The 24,583-nt window shown below is 44.4% G+C and overlaps 17 non-coding genes and 1 pseudogene across 17 annotated transcripts; all 18 read left to right on the top strand.

Moving 5' to 3' along the window:
- Positions 1 to 2,488: 2,488 nt before the first annotated feature.
- On the top strand, positions 2,489 to 2,678 carry LOC141211675 (U2 spliceosomal RNA). The gene has a single exon (XR_012281629.1). It is a non-coding gene; the product is annotated as a U2 spliceosomal RNA (small nuclear RNA).
- A 1,115-nt stretch (positions 2,679 to 3,793) lies between these two features.
- Positions 3,794 to 3,984, top strand: LOC141211966 (U2 spliceosomal RNA). Its single transcript, XR_012281787.1, has one exon. It is a non-coding gene; the product is annotated as a U2 spliceosomal RNA (small nuclear RNA).
- Positions 3,985 to 5,099: 1,115 nt separating this feature from the next.
- Positions 5,100 to 5,290, top strand: LOC141211459 (U2 spliceosomal RNA). The gene has a single exon (XR_012281433.1). It is a non-coding gene; the product is annotated as a U2 spliceosomal RNA (small nuclear RNA).
- A 1,115-nt stretch (positions 5,291 to 6,405) lies between these two features.
- LOC141211965 (U2 spliceosomal RNA) lies at positions 6,406 to 6,596 on the top strand. The gene has a single exon (XR_012281786.1). It is a non-coding gene; the product is annotated as a U2 spliceosomal RNA (small nuclear RNA).
- Positions 6,597 to 7,711: 1,115 nt separating this feature from the next.
- LOC141211964 (U2 spliceosomal RNA) lies at positions 7,712 to 7,902 on the top strand. Its single transcript, XR_012281785.1, has one exon. It is a non-coding gene; the product is annotated as a U2 spliceosomal RNA (small nuclear RNA).
- A 1,115-nt stretch (positions 7,903 to 9,017) lies between these two features.
- On the top strand, positions 9,018 to 9,208 carry LOC141211962 (U2 spliceosomal RNA). Its single transcript, XR_012281784.1, has one exon. It is a non-coding gene; the product is annotated as a U2 spliceosomal RNA (small nuclear RNA).
- Positions 9,209 to 10,323: 1,115 nt separating this feature from the next.
- LOC141211874 (U2 spliceosomal RNA) lies at positions 10,324 to 10,415 on the top strand (annotated as a pseudogene).
- Positions 10,416 to 11,204: 789 nt separating this feature from the next.
- On the top strand, positions 11,205 to 11,387 carry LOC141211623 (U2 spliceosomal RNA). Its single transcript, XR_012281591.1, has one exon. It is a non-coding gene; the product is annotated as a U2 spliceosomal RNA (small nuclear RNA).
- A 1,115-nt stretch (positions 11,388 to 12,502) lies between these two features.
- Positions 12,503 to 12,693, top strand: LOC141211961 (U2 spliceosomal RNA). Its single transcript, XR_012281783.1, has one exon. It is a non-coding gene; the product is annotated as a U2 spliceosomal RNA (small nuclear RNA).
- A 1,115-nt stretch (positions 12,694 to 13,808) lies between these two features.
- On the top strand, positions 13,809 to 13,999 carry LOC141211960 (U2 spliceosomal RNA). Its single transcript, XR_012281782.1, has one exon. It is a non-coding gene; the product is annotated as a U2 spliceosomal RNA (small nuclear RNA).
- Positions 14,000 to 15,114: 1,115 nt separating this feature from the next.
- LOC141211959 (U2 spliceosomal RNA) lies at positions 15,115 to 15,305 on the top strand. Its single transcript, XR_012281781.1, has one exon. It is a non-coding gene; the product is annotated as a U2 spliceosomal RNA (small nuclear RNA).
- A 1,115-nt stretch (positions 15,306 to 16,420) lies between these two features.
- LOC141211957 (U2 spliceosomal RNA) lies at positions 16,421 to 16,611 on the top strand. Its single transcript, XR_012281779.1, has one exon. It is a non-coding gene; the product is annotated as a U2 spliceosomal RNA (small nuclear RNA).
- A 1,115-nt stretch (positions 16,612 to 17,726) lies between these two features.
- On the top strand, positions 17,727 to 17,917 carry LOC141211956 (U2 spliceosomal RNA). The gene has a single exon (XR_012281778.1). It is a non-coding gene; the product is annotated as a U2 spliceosomal RNA (small nuclear RNA).
- Positions 17,918 to 19,032: 1,115 nt separating this feature from the next.
- On the top strand, positions 19,033 to 19,223 carry LOC141211955 (U2 spliceosomal RNA). Its single transcript, XR_012281777.1, has one exon. It is a non-coding gene; the product is annotated as a U2 spliceosomal RNA (small nuclear RNA).
- A 1,115-nt stretch (positions 19,224 to 20,338) lies between these two features.
- On the top strand, positions 20,339 to 20,529 carry LOC141211524 (U2 spliceosomal RNA). Its single transcript, XR_012281496.1, has one exon. It is a non-coding gene; the product is annotated as a U2 spliceosomal RNA (small nuclear RNA).
- Positions 20,530 to 21,644: 1,115 nt separating this feature from the next.
- Positions 21,645 to 21,835, top strand: LOC141211954 (U2 spliceosomal RNA). Its single transcript, XR_012281776.1, has one exon. It is a non-coding gene; the product is annotated as a U2 spliceosomal RNA (small nuclear RNA).
- A 1,115-nt stretch (positions 21,836 to 22,950) lies between these two features.
- Positions 22,951 to 23,141, top strand: LOC141211953 (U2 spliceosomal RNA). The gene has a single exon (XR_012281775.1). It is a non-coding gene; the product is annotated as a U2 spliceosomal RNA (small nuclear RNA).
- A 1,118-nt stretch (positions 23,142 to 24,259) lies between these two features.
- LOC141211952 (U2 spliceosomal RNA) lies at positions 24,260 to 24,450 on the top strand. The gene has a single exon (XR_012281774.1). It is a non-coding gene; the product is annotated as a U2 spliceosomal RNA (small nuclear RNA).
- Positions 24,451 to 24,583: the final 133 nt, after the last annotated feature.

Raw genomic sequence — 24,583 nt, 5'->3', positions numbered from 1 at the left:
ATCTTAACACCAAACTACAAACACTTTTTAAATTCAAAGAGCTAGGGGTGGAGGTGGGAGATGATATTGCTAGCCTAAAAACTGAAATTCAGAACTGCATAGACACAAAGGGGAAAGAGATTATTTTTAACTCTAGAGTGCAGCACTTGGAGGAGGGGGAGAAGTGCTCTCGCTTCTTCTTCAAAAAAGTCATGGATAAAAGAGAAGTGATCACAAATCTAGAGGGTGAAACATCTATGCAGGGAATGTTGAATGCTACTTTTAACTTTTATAAGCATCTTTTTAGTAAAAAGTGTATAGATGAGTCCTTTTTATCTGATGCTCTTAATGATCTCGATTTTAAGTTAAATTTTACAGAACAGGAGTTTTTAGAACGCGATATTGTTTTAGAGGAATTATTTTATGTTTTTAAAAGTTTCTCTAAGGGCAAAGCACCTGGGTGTGATGGACTACCTGTAGAGTTTTATCTTACTTTTTGGGACATTTTAAAAGAGGACCTTTTTATGCTTTTTAAAGAAGTTTTTATTTCTGAACAGTTGCCATTTTCGTGGAGGAGAGGAGTGGTGTCTTTGATATATAAAAAAGGTGATCGCAGTGCTCTAGCGAATTGGAGACCCATAACTCTCCTAAACGTTGATTACAAGGTACTTGCTAAGGTGGTTGCAAACCGGCTCAGGAATGTCATTGCCAAACTAATCCAGCCTGAGCAGGTTTGTAGTGTACCAGGCAGAAGTATTTCAGAGGTTTTAAACGTATTAAGGGATGTAATTTGGTATTCCAGAGACCGGGGTCAAAATGTAGCCCTTTTAGCCCTAGATTTTGAAAAAGCTTTCGATAGAGTCTCTCATAGATTTCTTTTTAGAGTTTTAAAAAGAATGGGTATCCCTAATATGCTTTTAAATTGTATTAAGATTTTATATAAAAATTGTTTTAGTCAAATTTCTCTTAATGGCTTTTTAACAGATGGAGTTCCCCTTGAGTCCGGAGTGAAGCAGGGATGCCCCTTGTCGCCCATCCTGTTCATCTGCGCCATGGAGCCCCTGCTGAGCGCAATAAGAAAAGACAAAGTGATTAGAGGGGTTCCTGTTCCTGGCGGAGGTGGCAGTGATGTGAGAGTCTTTGGCTACATGGATGACGTGACGGTTGTGTGCGTGGACCCTGCTTCCCTCCGGAGGGCGGTGTTGCGCATTGATTTTTTTTCCCAGGCATCCGGTTTTAAACTTAATTTAAATAAATCTGAATGTCTGACTTTGGGATCCTGGGACACCGCCCAACTCCCGCAGCTCACTATAAAACGAGACAATGTAAAAATTCTTGGAGTTGTTTTTAACGAGGAGAATGTGGGAACTCAAAGCTGGGAGAATGTCATAGAAAAAATGTCAAAGAAAATATCATTTTGGGGTTTGAGGTCCCTAACAATGGAGGGGAAAATTTTAATTATAAAATCAGTGTTGTTACCCCTCATACTGTACATAGCTATGGTGTACCCCCCCTCTGATGTTTTAATTAAAAAAATGACTAGGATGATCTTTATGTTTTTATGGAACTCCAAAATGGAAAAATTAAGGCGAGAAATAATGAGGAAGAATAAAATGAACGGCGGAAGGGATGTCCCCGACTTACATATTTATTTGTATTTAAATTATTTCTGCTTTTGTTTCAAACATTTTAATGGTAATAGTGCGCTAAGTTATTTTTTAAAATATACTTGTGGGATGATTTTTAAAAGATGGTTTAAGTTGTCGTTGAATTCCCCTGTTTTACTATGCCCCCCCAAACACCAAGCAATCTTAGAAAAGACTGTTCGATTTTATAGCCTTGGTGATTTTAATATGGACATTTTTAAAGACCGCAAGAAGCTTTTATCTTTTCTGAGGAGGAATGAAGATGTGACCCCCATAGTAAATTTCTCAGAAGAGAGGTCGAAGCAAGTTTGGAAGAATGTCTTCGGGAAATTCTTAGCAAATGGATATAAGGATATCGCATGGATGGTGGTCCACCAGTGCCTCCCCACCAGAGAGTTTCAACACAGGAGAGGCCTGGTGGCCAGAGCAAAATGCCCCAGAGACTCATGTGTTTATGACGAAACCACCTTGCACCTTATGTGGAATTGCCCATTTGCACAGGAACTTTGGCACAAAGTTGGGATTCTTTTAAAATGGACTTGCGGTTTAAGAGATTTTAACCATGAATATGTTTTATATGGCCTTTTTAAATGTCCGACCCCTCAACAGTATTGTATATGTTGGTGTATGATTAACTGTTTTAAAGACGCCCTTTGGAAGGCACGCAATATTTTACTTTTTAAACGTGATGCTATTTCTGTGAAGGATTGTCTTAAAATTGCTTTTAGCCAGATGTATATTTATTACTTGAGGGATGTCAAATGTATTGGGAGAAGGGATGCCAATCGTATATGGGGTTTTTATGGGTGGAATTCTGTGTTTTAATAATGTACTGTTTGTGTTGTTGTTTTTGATTGTAAACCATCTTTTACGCACTTAATAAAATATGTTGAAACCTGATCTGTTCTTATCAGTTTAATATCTGATACGTCCCCTATCTGGGGACCATATATTAAATGGATTTTTAGAACAGGGAGATGGAAAAAGAGCTTGCTCTGTCCACTCCACGCATTGACCTGGTATTGCAGTATCTCCAGGACCGGTGCACCCCTTCTTTAATGCAGTTTCTAAAATCAGAAAGAATTGAATTCAATGTTTTTTGTTCATTTTGCTTGTTTGTCGGATTTTGGGATGGACTCTTTGGCTTTGCTTTTCTTCTCCTCATTGGATTTTTCATGTTCAAAGTTGCAGAAGCCAGATTACAAGCTCATTTTGGTTCAACTTCAGCAACTGTGCATTGCATTGCCATGTAATGTGATGCAATGCTATCTTTCTAGCTCTCCCTTTTTACTTCCTTTTGGATAAACAGACATATTAGGCAAGCATTTTGGAGCTTTCACCTAAATAACTACAGGTGGTGAGATAAGCTGCACAATATAATTGACCTTTCAGTATATTGTTGCACACACACCATCTATTTAGCAAATGCCCTTGTTATCAACAGCAGCCTTTTAAACTCACCTGAGCTAACAGGTATGTGCGCTGGTTACTCTGCTGCGCTTAAAATTTCTTTTTTGGTTTGCTACAATGCCTTTTCTGAAACGTTGTCTCCTTCTGCTGGAACACTGACTTCTTTCATTTAATGCCTGCAGACTATAAAAGAGAACCCAACCCAAAAAGTTTGGTTGATTAGTCTGTGGCATTCTGTTAAACTGAAGCTTATGGCGGTCTCTGTGAGCTTCTCAGCGACATTCAGCCAGCCAGGTATCCTGCCTGCAGTAGATGGAATGTGGCAATGGAACGCTGGCTGCGCGTGTCATAATAGGCTCTGAGCCTTTATATACCTGTGCACAGCAGCAGCCACCTTCAGTCTGCTGCTGGACAGCCAGCAGCAGCAGCAGCAGGAGAGGTATGTAATCAGGAGCCCTCCTGCTAAGGGTAGACAGCTGCTCGTTCCACCCCACCCCCCGCCTTAATTGGTTCTCCTCCCTTCCAACGGTGTTGAGGTGGGTGGGAACAGCAGGGGGTGAAGGTGCTGTGTTTAAAGAGGTGGAGTTATGCAGATCTAAAACGCGTGGATTGCAGCAGCAGCAAGCCGAAAAGTGCAGGCATGTAAGGGATCTAGAGGTTGACAACATGTCTTCTTAACGGGAGTCCAGGAGCTCATCTCCACAAATGGACTTTTCAGGATCCTTGGGTGGCTCCGTAGTTTGAAACCAATTCTGGTTATCGCTTCTCGGCCTTTTGGCTAAGATCAAGTGTAGTATCTGTTCTTATCAGTTTAATATCTGATACGTCCCCTATCTGGGGACCATATATTAAATGGATTTTTAGAACAGGGAGATGGAAAAAGAGCTTGCTCTGTCCACTCCACGCATTGACCTGGTATTGCAGTATCTCCAGGACCGGTGCACCCCTTCTTTAATGCAGTTTCTAAAATCAGAAAGAATTGAATTCAATGTTTTTTGTTCATTTTGCTTGTTTGTCGGATTTTGGGATGGACTCTTTGGCTTTGCTTTTCTTCTCCTCATTGGATTTTTCATGTTCAAAGTTGCAGAAGCCAGATTACAAGCTCATTTTGGTTCAACTTCAGCAACTGTGCATTGCATTGCCATGTAATGTGATGCAATGCTATCTTTCTAGCTCTCCCTTTTTACTTCCTTTTGGATAAACAGACATATTAGGCAAGCATTTTGGAGCTTTCACCTAAATAACTACAGGTGGTGAGATAAGCTGCACAATATAATTGACCTTTCAGTATATTGTTGCACACACACCATCTATTTAGCAAATGCCCTTGTTATCAACAGCAGCCTTTTAAACTCACCTGAGCTAACAGGTATGTGCGCTGGTTACTCTGCTGCGCTTAAAATTTCTTTTTTGGTTTGCTACAATGCCTTTTCTGAAACGTTGTCTCCTTCTGCTGGAACACTGACTTCTTTCATTTAATGCCTGCAGACTATAAAAGAGAACCCAACCCAAAAAGTTTGGTTGATTAGTCTGTGGCATTCTGTTAAACTGTTGCTTATGGCGGTCTCTGTGAGCTTCTCAGCGACATTCAGCCAGCCAGGTATCCTACCTGCAGTAGATGGAATGTGGCAATGGAACGCTGGCTGCGCGTGTCATAATAGGCTCTGAGCCTTTATATACCTGTGCACAGCAGCAGCCACCTTCAGTCTGCTGCTGGACAGCCAGCAGCAGCAGCAGCAGGAGAGGTATGTAATCAGGAGCCCTCCTGCTAAGGGTAGACAGCTGCTCGTTCCACCCCACCCCCCGCCTTAATTGGTTCTCCTCCCTTCCAACGGTGTTGAGGCGGGTGGGAACAGCAGGGGGTGAAGGTGCTGTGTTTAAAGAGGTGGAGTTATGCAGATCTAAAACGCGTGGATTGCAGCAGCAGCAAGCCGAAAAGTGCAGGCATGTAAGGGATCTAGAGGTTGACAACATGTCTTCTTAACGGGAGTCCAGGAGCTCATCTCCACAAATGGACTTTTCAGGATCCTTGGGTGGCTCCGTAGTTTGAAACCAATTCTGGTTATCGCTTCTCGGCCTTTTGGCTAAGATCAAGTGTAGTATCTGTTCTTATCAGTTTAATATCTGATACGTCCCCTATCTGGGGACCATATATTAAATGGATTTTTAGAACAGGGAGATGGAAAAAGAGCTTGCTTTGTCCACTCCACGCATTGACCTGGTATTGCAGTATCTCCAGGACCGGTGCACCCCTTCTTTAATGCAGTTTCTAAAATCAGAAAGAATTGAATTCAATGTTTTTTGTTCATTTTGCTTGTTTGTCGGATTTTGGGATGGACTCTTTGGCTTTGCTTTTCTTCTCCTCATTGGATTTTTCATGTGCAAAGTTGCAGAAGCCAGATTACAAGCTCATTTTGGTTCAACTTCAGCAACTGTGCATTGCATTGCCATGTAATGTGATGCAATGCTATCTTTCTAGCTCTCCCTTTTTACTTCCTTTTGGATAAACAGACATATTAGGCAAGCATTTTGGAGCTTTCACCTAAATAACTACAGGTGGTGAGATAAGCTGCACAATATAATTGACCTTTCAGTATATTGTTGCACACACACCATCTATTTAGCAAATGCCCTTGTTATCAACAGCAGCCTTTTAAACTCACCTGAGCTAACAGGTATGTGCGCTGGTTACTCTGCTGCGCTTAAAATTTCTTTTTTGGTTTGCTACAATGCCTTTTCTGAAACGTTGTCTCCTTCTGCTGGAACACTGACTTCTTTCATTTAATGCCTGCAGACTATAAAAGAGAACCCAACCCAAAAAGTTTGGTTGATTAGTCTGTGGCATTCTGTTAAACTGTTGCTTATGTCGGTCTCTGTGAGCTTCTCAGCGACATTCAGCCAGCCAGGTATCCTGCCTGCAGTAGATGGAATGTGGCAATGGAACGCTGGCTGCGCGTGTCATAATAGGCTCTGAGCCTTTATATACCTGTGCACAGCAGCAGCCACCTTCAGTCTGCTGCTGGACAGCCAGCAGCAGCAGCAGCAGGAGAGGTATGTAATCAGGAGCCCTCCTGCTAAGGGTAGACAGCTGCTCGTTCCACCCCACCCCCCGCCTTAATTGGTTCTCCTCCCTTCCAACGGTGTTGAGGCGGGTGGGAACAGCAGGGGGTGAAGGTGCTGTGTTTAAAGAGGTGGAGTTATGCAGATCTAAAACGCGTGGATTGCAGCAGCAGCAAGCCGAAAAGTGCAGGCATGTAAGGGATCTAGAGGTTGACAACATGTCTTCTTAACGGGAGTCCAGGAGCTCATCTCCACAAATGGACTTTTCAGGATCCTTGGGTGGCTCCGTAGTTTGAAACCAATTCTGGTTATCGCTTCTCGGCCTTTTGGCTAAGATCAAGTGTAGTATCTGTTCTTATCAGTTTAATATCTGATACGTCCCCTATCTGGGGACCATATATTAAATGGATTTTTAGAACAGGGAGATGGAAAAAGAGCTTGCTCTGTCCACTCCACGCATTGACCTGGTATTGCAGTATCTCCAGGACCGGTGCACCCCTTCTTTAATGCAGTTTCTAAAATCAGAAAGAATTGAATTCAATGTTTTTTGTTCATTTTGCTTGTTTGTCGGATTTTGGGATGGACTCTTTGGCTTTGCTTTTCTTCTCCTCATTGGATTTTTCATGTTCAAAGTTGCAGAAGCCAGATTACAAGCTCATTTTGGTTCAACTTCAGCAACTGTGCATTGCATTGCCATGTAATGTGATGCAATGCTATCTTTCTAGCTCTCCCTTTTTACTTCCTTTTGGATAAACAGACATATTAGGCAAGCATTTTGGAGCTTTCACCTAAATAACTACAGGTGGTGAGATAAGCTGCACAATATAATTGACCTTTCAGTATATTGTTGCACACACACCATCTATTTAGCAAATGCCCTTGTTATCAACAGCAGCCTTTTAAACTCACCTGAGCTAACAGGTATGTGCGCTGGTTACTCTGCTGCGCTTAAAATTTCTTTTTTGGTTTGCTACAATGCCTTTTCTGAAATGTTGTCTCCTTCTGCTGGAACACTGACTTCTTTCATTTAATGCCTGCAGACTATAAAAGAGAACCCAACCCAAAAAGTTTGGTTGATTAGTCTGTGGCATTCTGTTAAACTGTTGCTTATGGCAGTCTCTGTGAGCTTCTCAGCGACATTCAGCCAGCCAGGTATCCTGCCTGCAGTAGATGGAATGTGGCAATGGAACGCTGGCTGCGCGTGTCATAATAGGCTCTGAGCCTTTATATACCTGTGCACAGCAGCAGCCACCTTCAGTCTGCTGCTGGACAGCCAGCAGCAGCAGCAGCAGGAGAGGTATGTAATCAGGAGCCCTCCTGCTAAGGGTAGACAGCTGCTCGTTCCACCCCACCCCCCGCCTTAATTGGTTCTCCTCCCTTCCAACGGTGTTGAGGCGGGTGGGAACAGCAGGGGGTGAAGGTGCTGTGTTTAAAGAGGTGGAGTTATGCAGATCTAAAACGCGTGGATTGCAGCAGCAGCAAGCCGAAAAGTGCAGGCATGTAAGGGATCTAGAGGTTGACAACATGTCTTCTTAACGGGAGTCCAGGAGCTCATCTCCACAAATGGACTTTTCAGGATCCTTGGGTGGCTCCGTAGTTTGAAACCAATTCTGGTTATCGCTTCTCGGCCTTTTGGCTAAGATCAAGTGTAGTATCTGTTCTTATCAGTTTAATATCTGATACGTCCCCTATCTGGGGACCATATATTAAATGGATTTTTAGAACAGGGAGATGGAAAAAGAGCTTGCTCTGTCCACTCCACGCATTGACCTGGTATTGCAGTATCTCCAGGACCGGTGCACCCCTTCTTTAATGCAGTTTCTAAAATCAGAAAGAATTGAATTCAATGTTTTTTGTTCATTTTGCTTGTTTGTCGGATTTTGGGATGGACTCTTTGGCTTTGCTTTTCTTCTCCTCATTGGATTTTTCATGTTCAAAGTTGCAGAAGCCAGATTACAAGCTCATTTTGGTTCAACTTCAGCAACTGTGCATTGCATTGCCATGTAATGTGATGCAATGCTATCTTTCTAGCTCTCCCTTTTTACTTCCTTTTGGATAAACAGACATATTAGGCAAGCATTTTGGAGCTTTCACCTAAATAACTACAGGTGGTGAGATAAGCTGCACAATATAATTGACCTTTCAGTATATTGTTGCACACACACCATCTATTTAGCAAATGCCCTTGTTATCAACAGCAGCCTTTTAAACTCACCTGAGCTAACAGGTATGTGCGCTGGTTACTCTGCTGCGCTTAAAATTTCTTTTTTGGTTTGCTACAATGCCTTTTCTGAAACGTTGTCTCCTTCTGCTGGAACACTGACTTCTTTCATTTAATGCCTGCAGACTATAAAAGAGAACCCAACCCAAAAAGTTTGGTTGATTAGTCTGTGGCATTCTGTTAAACTGTTGCTTATGGCGGTCTCTGTGAGCTTCTCAGCGACATTCAGCCAGCCAGGTATCCTGCCTGCAGTAGATGGAATGTGGCAATGGAACGCTGGCTGCGCGTGTCATAATAGGCTCTGAGCCTTTATATACCTGTGCACAGCAGCAGCCACCTTCAGTCTGCTGCTGGACAGCCAGCAGCAGCAGCAGCAGGAGAGGTATGTAATCAGGAGCCCTCCTGCTAAGGGTAGACAGCTGCTCGTTCCACCCCACCCCCCGCCTTAATTGGTTCTCCTCCCTTCCAACGGTGTTGAGGCGGGTGGGAACAGCAGGGGGTGAAGGTGCTGTGTTTAAAGAGGTGGAGTTATGCAGATCTAAAACGCGTGGATTGCAGCAGCAGCAAGCCGAAAAGTGCAGGCATGTAAGGGATCTAGAGGTTGACAACATGTCTTCTTAACGGGAGTCCAGGAGCTCATCTCCACAAATGGACTTTTCAGGATCCTTGGGTGGCTCCGTAGTTTGAAACCAATTCTGGTTATCGCTTCTCGGCCTTTTGGCTAAGATCAAGTGTAGTATCTGTTCTTATCAGTTTAATATCTGATACGTCCCCTATCTGGGGACCATATATTAAATGGATTTTTAGAACAGGGAGATGGAAAAAGAGCTTGCTCTGTCCACTCCACGCATTGACCTGGTATTGCAGTATCTCCAGGACCGGTGCACCCCTTCTTTAATGCAGTTTCTAAAATCAGAAAGAATTGAATTCAATGTTTTTTGTTCATTTTGCTTGTTTGTCGGATTTTGGGATGGACTCTTTGGCTTTGCTTTTCTTCTCCTCATTGGATTTTTCATGTTCAAAGTTGCAGAAGCCAGATTACAAGCTCATTTTGGTTCAACTTCAGCAACTGTGCATTGCATTGCCATGTAATGTGATGCAATGCTATCTTTCTAGCTCTCCCTTTTTACTTCCTTTTGGATAAACAGACATATTAGGCAAGCATTTTGGAGCTTTCACCTAAATAACTACAGGTGGTGAGATAAGCTGCACAATATAATTGACCTTTCAGTATATTGTTGCACACACACCATCTATTTAGCAAATGCCCTTGTTATCAACAGCAGCCTTTTAAACTCACCTGAGCTAACAGGTATGTGCGCTGGTTACTCTGCTGCGCTTAAAATTTCTTTTTTGGTTTGCTACAATGCCTTTTCTGAAACGTTGTCTCCTTCTGCTGGAACACTGACTTCTTTCATTTAATGCCTGCAGACTATAAAAGAGAACCCAACCCAAAAAGTTTGGTTGATTAGTCTGTGGCATTCTGTTAAACTGTTGCTTATGGCGGTCTCTGTGAGCTTCTCAGCGACATTCAGCCAGCCAGGTATCCTGCCTGCAGTAGATGGAATGTGGCAATGGAACGCTGGCTGCGCGTGTCATAATAGGCTCTGAGCCTTTATATACCTGTGCACAGCAGCAGCCACCTTCAGTCTGCTGCTGGACAGCCAGCAGCAGCAGCAGCAGGAGAGGTATGTAATCAGGAGCCCTCCTGCTAAGGGTAGACAGCTGCTCGTTCCACCCCACCCCCCGCCTTAATTGGTTCTCCTCCCTTCCAACGGTGTTGAGGCGGGTGGGAACAGCAGGGGGTGAAGGTGCTGTGTTTAAAGAGGTGGAGTTATGCAGATCTAAAACGCGTGGATTGCAGCAGCAGCAAGCCGAAAAGTGCAGGCATGTAAGGGATCTAGAGGTTGACAACATGTCTTCTTAACGGGAGTCCAGGAGCTCATCTCCACAAATGGACTTTTCAGGATCCTTGGGTGGCTCCGTAGTTTGAAACCAATTCTGGTTATCGCTTCTCGGCCTTTTGGCTAAGATCAAGTGTAGTATCTTTCGAAAAGGCGGTTTTGGATGTTGGCCGCCCTAGTAGATTGATACATTATGCACACTGGGGTTTAGGCGCTTGTTAGTACGCCAGGTGGCTAATATAGTCATCTGGTGGAAAGCATGGCCCCCCAGGATCGACGCCATTGGGCCGGGGAAGATCGAAAGCCCGAAGTGTGAAGTGCCCCAGGAGTGGTGACCCTGGGGTGCCTTAACTCACTGGGATTGGGAACCCCACTTGAGTTTATGGCACATTTGCACAAGCACTTCAAATTTTCTTTCTTCGCACACACCCTTATTCCGGGCCTTCTGGCCTTAGGATGGGGAATTTTTCAATTCCCGGTCGAAGGTCCGGGCAGTATTATACTGTGAAACCTTCACTATTTATTTAATTTCTTTGTCACTGTGTGTCCACTTATTCACGTGTGTCACGTCCTACTAGGATTTTGTCGGGATGCGGTTCCCTTACGGGTTCCTCTCTTGGCAGGTCTAGGGGGGGAGTGTGTGGCCATCAGGTTCCGCTCCCCCCTGAACCCCCCTGGCTCTCCTCTTTCGGGAGGAGAGCGTTGTTGGCTCCCCTCTTCCGGGAGGGGAGCACAGTCTTTGGCTCCCAGTGCCTTGCTCGGGTGAGAACTCGGGCAGGTGCTGGGGGTAAGATTGGGTCGCCTCTGGCTTCGGCTGGAGGTGGCTTTTTGTCCCTGTTCCTCGCTGTGGCCTTTTGGCTCGGAGGGACGGGGAATGGTTTGGGGGACCCTTCTCCTTTTGGAGAGGGTTTCAAGAAGACCAGCATCCTAGTGCACTTTTTTTGTGGCACTTGTCACTTTTTTAAGCGCACTCGGGTTTTGTACACGAATTCGGGCTTTCGATAAAAAAAAAAATCTGTTCTTATCAGTTTAATATCTGATACGTCCCCTATCTGGGGACCATATATTAAATGGATTTTTAGAACAGGGAGATGGAAAAAGAGCTTGCTCTGTCCACTCCACGCATTGACCTGGTATTGCAGTATCTCCAGGACCGGTGCACCCCTTCTTTAATGCAGTTTCTAAAATCAGAAAGAATTGAATTCAATGTTTTTTGTTCATTTTGCTTGTTTGTCGGATTTTGGGATGGACTCTTTGGCTTTGCTTTTCTTCTCCTCATTGGATTTTTCATGTTCAAAGTTGCAGAAGCCAGATTACAAGCTCATTTTGGTTCAACTTCAGCAACTGTGCATTGCATTGCCATGTAATGTGATGCAATGCTATCTTTCTAGCTCTCCCTTTTTACTTCCTTTTGGATAAACAGACATATTAGGCAAGCATTTTGGAGCTTTCACCTAAATAACTACAGGTGGTGAGATAAGCTGCACAATATAATTGACCTTTCAGTATATTGTTGCACACACACCATCTATTTAGCAAATGCCCTTGTTATCAACAGCAGCCTTTTAAACTCACCTGAGCTAACAGGTATGTGCGCTGGTTACTCTGCTGCGCTTAAAATTTCTTTTTTGGTTTGCTACAATGCCTTTTCTGAAACGTTGTCTCCTTCTGCTGGAACACTGACTTCTTTCATTTAATGCCTGCAGACTATAAAAGAGAACCCAACCCAAAAAGTTTGGTTGATTAGTCTGTGGCATTCTGTTAAACTGTTGCTTATGGCGGTCTCTGTGAGCTTCTCAGCGACATTCAGCCAGCCAGGTATCCTGCCTGCAGTAGATGGAATGTGGCAATGGAACGCTGGCTGCGCGTGTCATAATAGGCTCTGAGCCTTTATATACCTGTGCACAGCAGCAGCCACCTTCAGTCTGCTGCTGGACAGCCAGCAGCAGCAGCAGCAGGAGAGGTATGTAATCAGGAGCCCTCCTGCTAAGGGTAGACAGCTGCTCGTTCCACCCCACCCCCCGCCTTAATTGGTTCTCCTCCCTTCCAACGGTGTTGAGGCGGGTGGGAACAGCAGGGGGTGAAGGTGCTGTGTTTAAAGAGGTGGAGTTATGCAGATCTAAAACGCGTGGATTGCAGCAGCAGCAAGCCGAAAAGTGCAGGCATGTAAGGGATCTAGAGGTTGACAACATGTCTTCTTAACGGGAGTCCAGGAGCTCATCTCCACAAATGGACTTTTCAGGATCCTTGGGTGGCTCCGTAGTTTGAAACCAATTCTGGTTATCGCTTCTCGGCCTTTTGGCTAAGATCAAGTGTAGTATCTGTTCTTATCAGTTTAATATCTGATACGTCCCCTATCTGGGGACCATATATTAAATGGATTTTTAGAACAGGGAGATGGAAAAAGAGCTTGCTCTGTCCACTCCACGCATTGACCTGGTATTGCAGTATCTCCAGGACCGGTGCACCCCTTCTTTAATGCAGTTTCTAAAATCAGAAAGAATTGAATTCAATGTTTTTTGTTCATTTTGCTTGTTTGTCGGATTTTGGGATGGACTCTTTGGCTTTGCTTTTCTTCTCCTCATTGGATTTTTCATGTTCAAAGTTGCAGAAGCCAGATTACAAGCTCATTTTGGTTCAACTTCAGCAACTGTGCATTGCATTGCCATGTAATGTGATGCAATGCTATCTTTCTAGCTCTCCCTTTTTACTTCCTTTTGGATAAACAGACATATTAGGCAAGCATTTTGGAGCTTTCACCTAAATAACTACAGGTGGTGAGATAAGCTGCACAATATAATTGACCTTTCAGTATATTGTTGCACACACACCATCTATTTAGCAAATGCCCTTGTTATCAACAGCAGCCTTTTAAACTCACCTGAGCTAACAGGTATGTGCGCTGGTTACTCTGCTGCGCTTAAAATTTCTTTTTTGGTTTGCTACAATGCCTTTTCTGAAACGTTGTCTCCTTCTGCTGGAACACTGACTTCTTTCATTTAATGCCTGCAGACTATAAAAGAGAACCCAACCCAAAAAGTTTGGTTGATTAGTCTGTGGCATTCTGTTAAACTGTTGCTTATGGCGGTCTCTGTGAGCTTCTCAGCGACATTCAGCCAGCCAGGTATCCTGCCTGCAGTAGATGGAATGTGGCAATGGAACGCTGGCTGCGCGTGTCATAATAGGCTCTGAGCCTTTATATACCTGTGCACAGCAGCAGCCACCTTCAGTCTGCTGCTGGACAGCCAGCAGCAGCAGCAGCAGGAGAGGTATGTAATCAGGAGCCCTCCTGCTAAGGGTAGACAGCTGCTCGTTCCACCCCACCCCCCGCCTTAATTGGTTCTCCTCCCTTCCAACGGTGTTGAGGCGGGTGGGAACAGCAGGGGGTGAAGGTGCTGTGTTTAAAGAGGTGGAGTTATGCAGATCTAAAACGCGTGGATTGCAGCAGCAGCAAGCCGAAAAGTGCAGGCATGTAAGGGATCTAGAGGTTGACAACATGTCTTCTTAACGGGAGTCCAGGAGCTCATCTCCACAAATGGACTTTTCAGGATCCTTGGGTGGCTCCGTAGTTTGAAACCAATTCTGGTTATCGCTTCTCGGCCTTTTGGCTAAGATCAAGTGTAGTATCTGTTCTTATCAGTTTAATATCTGATACGTCCCCTATCTGGGGACCATATATTAAATGGATTTTTAGAACAGGGAGATGGAAAAAGAGCTTGCTCTGTCCACTCCACGCATTGACCTGGTATTGCAGTATCTCCAGGACCGGTGCACCCCTTCTTTAATGCAGTTTCTAAAATCAGAAAGAATTGAATTCAATGTTTTTTGTTCATTTTGCTTGTTTGTCGGATTTTGGGATGGACTCTTTGGCTTTGCTTTTCTTCTCCTCATTGGATTTTTCATGTTCAAAGTTGCAGAAGCCAGATTACAAGCTCATTTTGGTTCAACTTCAGCAACTGTGCATTGCATTGCCATGTAATGTCATGCAATGCTATCTTTCTAGCTCTCCCTTTTTACTTCCTTTTGGATAAACAGACATATTAGGCAAGCATTTTGGAGCTTTCACCTAAATAACTACAGGTGGTGAGATAAGCTGCACAACATAATTGACCTTTCAGTATATTGTTGCACACACACCATCTATTTAGCAAATGCCCTTGTTATCAACAGCAGCCTTTTAAACTCACCTGAGCTAACAGGTATGTGCGCTGGTTACTCTGCTGCGCTTAAAATTTCTTTTTTGGTTTGCTACAATGCCTTTTCTGAAACGTTGTCTCCTTCTGCTGGAACACTGACTTCTTTCATTTAATGCCTGCAGACTATAAAAGAGAACCCAACCCAAAAAGTTTGGTTGATTAGTCTGTGGCATTCTGTTAAACTGTTGCTTATGGCGGTCTCTGTGAGCTTCTCAGCGACATTCAGCCAGCCAGGTATCCTGCCTGCAGTAGATGGAATGTGGCAATGGAACGCTGGCTGCGCGTGTCATAATAGGCTCTGAGCCTTTATATACCTGTGCACAGCAGCAGCCACCTTCAGTCTGCTGCTGGACAGCCAGCAGCAGCAGCAGCAGGAGAGGTATGTAATCAGGAGCCCTCCTGCTAAGGGTAGACAGCTGCTCGTTCCACCCCACCCCCCGCCTTAATTGGTTCTCCTCCCTTCCAACGGTGTTGAGGCGGGTGGGAACAGCAGGGGGTGAAGGTGCTGTGTTTAAAGAGGTGGAGTTATGCAGATCTAAAACGCGTGGATTGCAGCAGCAGCAAGCCGAAAAGTGCAGGCATGTAAGGGATCTAGAGGTTGACAACATGTCTTCTTAACGGGAGTCCAGGAGCTCATCTCCACAAATGGACTTTTCAGGATCCTTGGGTGGCTCCGTAGTTTGAAACCAATTCTGGTTATCGCTTCTCGGCCTTTTGGCTAAGATCAAGTGTAGTATCTGTTCTTATCAGTTTAATATCTGATACGTCCCCTATCTGGGGACCATATATTAAATGGATTTTTAGAACAGGGAGATGGAAAAAGAGCTTGCTCTGTCCACTCCACGCATTGACCTGGTATTGCAGTATCTCCAGGACCGGTGCACCCCTTCTTTAATGCAGTTTCTAAAATCAGAAAGAATTGAATTCAATGTTTTTTGTTCATTTTGCTTGTTTGTCGGATTTTGGGATGGACTCTTTGGCTTTGCTTTTCTTCTCCTCATTGGATTTTTCATGTTCAAAGTTGCAGAAGCCAGATTACAAGCTCATTTTGGTTCAACTTCAGCAACTGTGCATTGCATTGCCATGTAATGTGATGCAATGCTATCTTTCTAGCTCTCCCTTTTTACTTCCTTTTGGATAAACAGACATATTAGGCAAGCATTTTGGAGCTTTCACCTAAATAACTACAGGTGGTGAGATAAGCTGCACAATATAATTGACCTTTCAGTATATTGTTGCACACACACCATCTATTTAGCAAATGCCCTTGTTATCAACAGCAGCCTTTTAAACTCACCTGAGCTAACAGGTATGTGCGCTGGTTACTCTGCTGCGCTTAAAATTTCTTTTTTGGTTTGCTACAATGCCTTTTCTGAAACGTTGTCTCCTTCTGCTGGAACACTGACTTCTTTCATTTAATGCCTGCAGACTATAAAAGAGAACCCAACCCAAAAAGTTTGGTTGATTAGTCTGTGGCATTCTGTTAAACTGTTGCTTATGGCGGTCTCTGTGAGCTTCTCAGCGACATTCAGCCAGCCAGGTATCCTGCCTGCAGTAGATGGAATGTGGCAATGGAACGCTGGCTGCGCGTGTCATAATAGGCTCTGAGCCTTTATATACCTGTGCACAGCAGCAGCCACCTTCAGTCTGCTGCTGGACAGCCAGCAGCAGCAGCAGCAGGAGAGGTATGTAATCAGGAGCCCTCCTGCTAAGGGTAGACAGCTGCTCGTTCCACCCCACCCCCCGCCTTAATTGGTTCTCCTCCCTTCCAACGGTGTTGAGGCGGGTGGGAACAGCAGGGGGTGAAGGTGCTGTGTTTAAAGAGGTGGAGTTATGCAGATCTAAAACGCGTGGATTGCAGCAGCAGCAAGCCGAAAAGTGCAGGCATGTAAGGGATCTAGAGGTTGACAACATGTCTTCTTAACGGGAGTCCAGGAGCTCATCTCCACAAATGGACTTTTCAGGATCCTTGGGTGGCTCCGTAGTTTGAAACCAATTCTGGTTATCGCTTCTCGGCCTTTTGGCTAAGATCAAGTGTAGTATCTGTTCTTATCAGTTTAATATCTGATACGTCCCCTATCTGGGGACCATATATTAAATGGATTTTTAGAACAGGGAGATGGAAAAAGAGCTTGCTCTGTCCACTCCACGCATTGACCTGGTATTGCAGTATCTCCAGGACCGGTGCACCCCTTCTTTAATGCAGTTTCTAAAATCAGAAAGAATTGAATTCAATGTTTTTTGTTCATTTTGCTTGTTTGTCGGATTTTGGGATGGACTCTTTGGCTTTGCTTTTCTTCTCCTCATTGGATTTTTCATGTTCAAAGTTGCAGAAGCCAGATTACAAGCTCATTTTGGTTCAACTTCAGCAACTGTGCATTGCATTGCCATGTAATGTCATGCAATGCTATCTTTCTAGCTCTCCCTTTTTACTTCCTTTTGGATAAACAGACATATTAGGCAAGCATTTTGGAGCTTTCACCTAAATAACTACAGGTGGTGAGATAAGCTGCACAACATAATTGACCTTTCAGTATATTGTTGCACACACACCATCTATTTAGCAAATGCCCTTGTTATCAACAGCAGCCTTTTAAACTCACCTGAGCTAACAGGTATGTGCGCTGGTTACTCTGCTGCGCTTAAAATTTCTTTTTTGGTTTGCTACAATGCCTTTTCTGAAACGTTGTCTCCTTCTGCTGGAACACTGACTTCTTTCATTTAATGCCTGCAGACTATAAAAGAGAACCCAACCCAAAAAGTTTGGTTGATTAGTCTGTGGCATTCTGTTAAACTGTTGCTTATGGCGGTCTCTGTGAGCTTCTCAGCGACATTCAGCCAGCCAGGTATCCTGCCTGCAGTAGATGGAATGTGGCAATGGAACGCTGGCTGCGCGTGTCATAATAGGCTCTGAGCCTTTATATACCTGTGCACAGCAGCAGCCACCTTCAGTCTGCTGCTGGACAGCCAGCAGCAGCAGCAGCAGGAGAGGTATGTAATCAGGAGCCCTCCTGCTAAGGGTAGACAGCTGCTCGTTCCACCCCACCCCCCGCCTTAATTGGTTCTCCTCCCTTCCAACGGTGTTGAGGCGGGTGGGAACAGCAGGGGGTGAAGGTGCTGTGTTTAAAGAGGTGGAGTTATGCAGATCTAAAACGCGTGGATTGCAGCAGCAGCAAGCCGAAAAGTGCAGGCATGTAAGGGATCTAGAGGTTGACAACATGTCTTCTTAACGGGAGTCCAGGAGCTCATCTCCACAAATGGACTTTTCAGGATCCTTGGGTGGCTCCGTAGTTTGAAACCAATTCTGGTTATCGCTTCTCGGCCTTTTGGCTAAGATCAAGTGTAGTATCTGTTCTTATCAGTTTAATATCTGATACGTCCCCTATCTGGGGACCATATATTAAATGGATTTTTAGAACAGGGAGATGGAAAAAGAGCTTGCTCTGTCCACTCCACGCATTGACCTGGTATTGCAGTATCTCCAGGACCGGTGCACCCCTTCTTTAATGCAGTTTCTAAAATCAGAAAGAATTGAATTCAATGTTTTTTGTTCATTTTGCTTGTTTGTCGGATTTTGGGATGGACTCTTTGGCTTTGCTTTTCTTCTCCTCATTGGATTTTTCATGTTCAAAGTTGCAGAAGCCAGATTACAAGCTCATTTTGGTTCAACTTCAGCAACTGTGCATTGCATTGCCATGTAATGTGATGCAATGCTATCTTTCTAGCTCTCCCTTTTTACTTCCTTTTGGATAAACAGACATATTAGGCAAGCATTTTGGAGCTTTCACCTAAATAACTACAGGTGGTGAGATAAGCTGCACAATATAATTGACCTTTCAGTATATTGTTGCACACACACCATCTATTTAGCAAATGCCCTTGTTATCAACAGCAGCCTTTTAAACTCACCTGAGCTAACAGGTATGTGCGCTGGTTACTCTGCTGCGCTTAAAATTTCTTTTTTGGTTTGCTACAATGCCTTTTCTGAAACGTTGTCTCCTTCTGCTGGAACACTGACTTCTTTCATTTAATGCCTGCAGACTATAAAAGAGAACCCAACCCAAAAAGTTTGGTTGATTAGTCTGTGGCATTCTGTTAAACTGTTGCTTATGGCGGTCTCTGTGAGCTTCTCAGCGACATTCAGCCAGCCAGGTATCCTGCCTGCAGTAGATGGAATGTGGCAATGGAACGCTGGCTGCGCGTGTCATAATAGGCTCTGAGCCTTTATATACCTGTGCACAGCAGCAGCCACCTTCAGTCTGCTGCTGGACAGCCAGCAGCAGCAGCAGCAGGAGAGGTATGTAATCAGGAGCCCTCCTGCTAAGGGTAGACAGCTGCTCGTTCCACCCCACCCCCCGCCTTAATTGGTTCTCCTCCCTTCCAACGGTGTTGAGGCGGGTGGGAACAGCAGGGGGTGAAGGTGCTGTGTTTAAAGAGGTGGAGTTATGCAGATCTAAAACGCGTGGATTGCAGCAGCAGCAAGCCGAAAAGTGCAGGCATGTAAGGGATCTAGAGGTTGACAACATGTCTTCTTAACGGGAGTCCAGGAGCTCATCTCCACAAATGGACTTTTCAGGATCCTTGGGTGGCTCCGTAGTTTGAAACCAATTCTGGTTATCGCTTCTCGGCCTTTTGGCTAAGATCAAGTGTAGTATCTGTTCTTATCAGTTTAATATCTGATACGTCCCCTATCTGGGGACCATATATTAAATGGATTTTTAGAACAGGGAGATGGAAAAAGAGCTTGCTCTGTCCACTCCACGCATTGACCTGGTATTGCAGTATCTCCAGGACCGGTGCACCCCTTCTTTAATGCAGTTTCTAAAATCAGAAAGAATTGAATTCAATGTTTTTTGTTCATTTTGCTTGTTTGTCGGATTTTGGGATGGACTCTTTGGCTTTGCTTTTCTTCTCCTCATTGGATTTTTCATGTTCAAAGTTGCAGAAGCCAGATTACAAGCTCATTTTGGTTCAACTTCAGCAACTGTGCATTGCATTGCCATGTAATGTGATGCAATGCTATCTTTCTAGCTCTCCCTTTTTACTTCCTTTTGGATAAACAGACATATTAGGCAAGCATTTTGGAGCTTTCACCTAAATAACTACAGGTGGTGAGATAAGCTGCACAATATAATTGACCTTTCAGTATATTGTTGCACACACACCATCTATTTAGCAAATGCCCTTGTTATCAACAGCAGCCTTTTAAACTCACCTGAGCTAACAGGTATGTGCGCTGGTTACTCTGCTGCGCTTAAAATTTCTTTTTTGGTTTGCTACAATGCCTTTTCTGAAACGTTGTCTCCTTCTGCTGGAACACTGACTTCTTTCATTTAATGCCTGCAGACTATAAAAGAGAACCCAACCCAAAAAGTTTGGTTGATTAGTCTGTGGCATTCTGTTAAACTGTTGCTTATGGCGGTCTCTGTGAGCTTCTCAGCGACATTCAGCCAGCCAGGTATCCTGCCTGCAGTAGATGGAATGTGGCAATGGAACGCTGGCTGCGCGTGTCATAATAGGCTCTGAGCCTTTATATACCTGTGCACAGCAGCAGCCACCTTCAGTCTGCTGCTGGACAGCCAGCAGCAGCAGCAGCAGGAGAGGTATGTAATCAGGAGCCCTCCTGCTAAGGGTAGACAGCTGCTCGTTCCACCCCACCCCCCGCCTTAATTGGTTCTCCTCCCTTCCAACGGTGTTGAGGCGGGTGGGAACAGCAGGGGGTGAAGGTGCTGTGTTTAAAGAGGTGGAGTTATGCAGAACTAAAACGCGTGGATTGCAGCAGCAGCAAGCCGAAAAGTGCAGGCATGTAAGGGATCTAGAGGTTGACAACATGTCTTCTTAACGGGAGTCCAGGAGCTCATCTCCACAAATGGACTTTTCAGGATCCTTGGGTGGCTCCGTAGTTTGAAACCAATTCTGGTTATCGCTTCTCGGCCTTTTGGCTAAGATCAAGTGTAGTATCTGTTCTTATCAGTTTAATATCTGATACGTCCCCTATCTGGGGACCATATATTAAATGGATTTTTAGAACAGAGAGATGGAAAAAGAGCTTGCTCTGTCCACTCCACGCATTGACCTGGTATTGCAGTATCTCCAGGACCGGTGCACCCCTTCTTTAATGCAGTTTCTAAAATCAGAAAGAATTGAATACAATGTTTTTTGTTCATTTTGCTTGTTTGTCGGATTTTGGGATGGACTCTTTGGCTTTGCTTTTCTTCTCCTCATTGGATTTTTCATGTTCAAAGTTGCAGAAGCCAGATTACAAGCTCATTTTGGTTCAACTTCAGCAACTGTGCATTGCATTGCCATGTAATGTGATGCAATGCTATCTTTCTAGCTCTCCCTTTTTACTTCCTTTTGGATAAACAGACATATTAGGCAAGCATTTTGGAGCTTTCACCTAAATAACTACAGGTGGTGAGATAAGCTGCACAATATAATTGACCTTTCAGTATATTGTTGCACACACACCATCTATTTAGCAAATGCCCTTGTTATCAACAGCAGCCTTTTAAACTCACCTGAGCTAACAGGTATGTGCGCTGGTTACTCTGCTGCGCTTAAAATTTCTTTTTTGGTTTGCTACAATGCCTTTTCTGAAACGTTGTCTCCTTCTGCTGGAACACTGACTTCTTTCATTTAATGCCTGCAGACTATAAAAGAGAACCCAACCCAAAAAGTTTGGTTGATTAGTCTGTGGCATTCTGTTAAACTGTTGCTTATGGCGGTCTCTGTGAGCTTCTCAGCGACATTCAGCCAGCCAGGTATCCTGCCTGCAGTAGATGGAATGTGGCAATGGAACGCTGGCTGCGCGTGTCATAATAGGCTCTGAGCCTTTATATACCTGTGCACAGCAGCAGCCACCTTCAGTCTGCTGCTGGACAGCCAGCAGCAGCAGCAGCAGGAGAGGTATGTAATCAGGAGCCCTCCTGCTAAGGGTAGACAGCTGCTCGTTCCACCCCACCCCCCGCCTTAATTGGTTCTCCTCCCTTCCAACGGTGTTGAGGCGGGTGGGAACAGCAGGGGGTGAAGGTGCTGTGTTTAAAGAGGTGGAGTTATGCAGATCTAAAACGCGTGGATTGCAGCAGCAGCAAGCCGAAAAGTGCAGGCATGTAAGGGATCTAGAGGTTGACAACATGTCTTCTTAACGGGAGTCCAGGAGCTCATCTCCACAAATGGACTTTTCAGGATCCTTGGGTGGCTCCGTAGTTTGAAACCAATTCTGGTTATCGCTTCTCGGCCTTTTGGCTAAGATCAAGTGTAGTATCTGTTCTTATCAGTTTAATATCTGATACGTCCCCTATCTGGGGACCATATATTAAATGGATTTTTAGAACAGGGAGATGGAAAAAGAGCTTGCTCTGTCCACTCCACGCATTGACCTGGTATTGCAGTATCTCCAGGACCGGTGCACCCCTTCTTTAATGCAGTTTCTAAAATCAGAAAGAATTGAATTCAATGTTTTTTGTTCATTTTGCTTGTTTGTCGGATTTTGGGATGGACTCTTTGGCTTTGCTTTTCTTCTCCTCATTGGATTTTTCATGTTCAAAGTTGCAGAAGCCAGATTACAAGCTCATTTTGGTTCAACTTCAGCAACTGTGCATTGCATTGCCATGTAATGTGATGCAATGCTATCTTTCTAGCTCTCCCTTTTTACTTCCTTTTGGATAAACAGACATATTAGGCAAGCATTTTGGAGCTTTCACCTAAATAACTACAGGTGGTGAGATAAGCTGCACAATATAATTGACCTTTCAGTATATTGTTGCACACACACCATCTATTTAGCAAATGCCCTTGTTATCAACAGCAGCCTTTTAAACTCACCTGAGCTAACAGGTATGTGCGCTGGTTACTCTGCTGCGCTTAAAATTTCTTTTTTGGTTTGCTACAATGCCTTTTCTGAAACGTTGTCTCCTTCTGCTGGAACACTGACTTCTTTCATTTAATGCCTGCAGACTATAAAAGAGAACCCAACCCAAAAAGTTTGGTTGATTAGTCTGTGGCATTCTGTTAAACTGTTGCTTATGGCGGTCTCTGTGAGCTTCTCAGCGACATTCAGCCAGCCAGGTATCCTGCCTGCAGTAGATGTAATGTGGCAATGGAACGCTGGCTGCGCGTGTCATAATAGGCTCTGAGCCTTTATATACCTGTGCACAGCAGCAGCCACCTTCAGTCTGCTGCTGGACAGCCAGCAGCAGCAGCAGCAGGAGAGGTATGTAATCAGGAGCCCTCCTGCTAAGGGTAGACAGCTGCTCGTTCCACCCCACCCCCCGCCTTAATTGGTTCTCCTCCCTTCCAACGGTGTTGAGGCGGGTGGGAACAGCAGGGGGTGAAGGTGCTGTGTTTAAAGAGGTGGAGTTATGCAGATCTAAAACGCGTGGATTGCAGCAGCAGCAAGCCGAAAAGTGCAGGCATGTAAGGGATCTAGAGGTTGACAACATGTCTTCTTAACGGGAGTCCAGGAGCTCATCTCCACAAATGGACTTTTCAGGATCCTTGGGTGGCTCCGTAGTTTGAAACCAATTCTGGTTATCGCTTCTCGGCCTTTTGGCTAAGATCAAGTGTAGTATCTGTTCTTATCAGTTTAATATCTGATACGTCCCCTATCTGGGGACCATATATTAAATGGATTTTTAGAACAGGGAGATGGAAAAAGAGCTTGCTCTGTCCACTCCACGCATTGACCTGGTATTGCAGTATCTCCAGGACCGGTGCACCCCTTCTTTAATGCAGTTTCTAAAATCAGAAAGAATTGAATTCAATGTTTTTTGTTCATTTTGCTTGTTTGTCGGATTTTGGGATGGACTCTTTGGCTTTGCTTTTCTTCTCCTCATTGGATTTTTCATGTTCAAAGTTGCAGAAGCCAGATTACAAGCTCATTTTGGTTCAACTTCAGCAACTGTGCATTGCATTGCCATGTAATGTGATGCAATGCTATCTTTCTAGCTCTCCCTTTTTACTTCCTTTTGGATAAACAGACATATTAGGCAAGCATTTTGGAGCTTTCACCTAAATAACTACAGGTGGTGAGATAAGCTGCACAATATAATTGACCTTTCAGTATATTGTTGCACACACACCATCTATTTAGCAAATGCCCTTGTTATCAACAGCAGCCTTTTAAACTCACCTGAGCTAACAGGTATGTGCGCTGGTTACTCTGCTGCGCTTAAAATTTCTTTTTTGGTTTGCTACAATGCCTTTTCTGAAACGTTGTCTCCTTCTGCTGGAACACTGACTTCTTTCATTTAATGCCTGCAGACTATAAAAGAGAACCCAACCCAAAAAGTTTGGTTGATTAGTCTGTGGCATTCTGTTAAACTGTTGCTTATGGCGGTCTCTGTGAGCTTCTCAGCGACATTCAGCCAGCCAGGTATCCTGCCTGCAGTAGATGGAATGTGGCAATGGAACGCTGGCTGCGCGTGTCATAATAGGCTCTGAGCCTTTATATACCTGTGCACAGCAGCAGCCACCTTCAGTCTGCTGCTGGACAGCCAGCAGCAGCAGCAGCAGCAGGAGAGGTATGTAATCAGGAGCCCTCCTGCTAAGGGTAGACAGCTGCTCGTTCCACCCCACCCCCCGCCTTAATTGGTTCTCCTCCCTTCCAACGGTGTTGAGGCGGGTGGGAACAGCAGGGGGTGAAGGTGCTGTGTTTAAAGAGGTGGAGTTATGCAGATCTAAAACGCGTGGATTGCAGCAGCAGCAAGCCGAAAAGTGCAGGCATGTAAGGGATCTAGAGGTTGACAACATGTCTTCTTAACGGGAGTCCAGGAGCTCATCTCCACAAATGGACTTTTCAGGATCCTTGGGTGGCTCAGTAGTTTGAAACCAATTCTGGTTATCGCTTCTCGGCCTTTTGGCTAAGATCAAGTGTAGTATCTGTTCTTATCAGTTTAATATCTGATACGTCCCCTATCTGGGGACCATATATTAAATGGATTTTTAGAACAGGGAGATGGAAAAAGAGCTTGCTCTGTCCACTCCACGCATTGACCTGGTATTGCAGTATCTCCAGGACCGGTGCACCCCTTCTTTAATGCAGTTTCTAAAATCAGAAAGAATTGAATTCAATGTTTTTTGTTCATTTTGCTTGTTTGTCGGATTTTGGGATGGACTCTTTGGCTTTGCTTTTCTTCTCCTCATTGGATTTTTCATGTTCAAAGT

Source organism: Phyllobates terribilis, unplaced genomic scaffold (genome assembly GCF_046119375.1).
Source record: "Phyllobates terribilis strain yellow unplaced genomic scaffold, ASM4611937v1 Scaffold_170__1_contigs__length_4071412, whole genome shotgun sequence".
Lineage (NCBI taxonomy): Eukaryota > Metazoa > Chordata > Amphibia > Anura > Dendrobatidae > Phyllobates > Phyllobates terribilis.
This window is presented reverse-complemented; position numbering and strand designations above follow the sequence as displayed.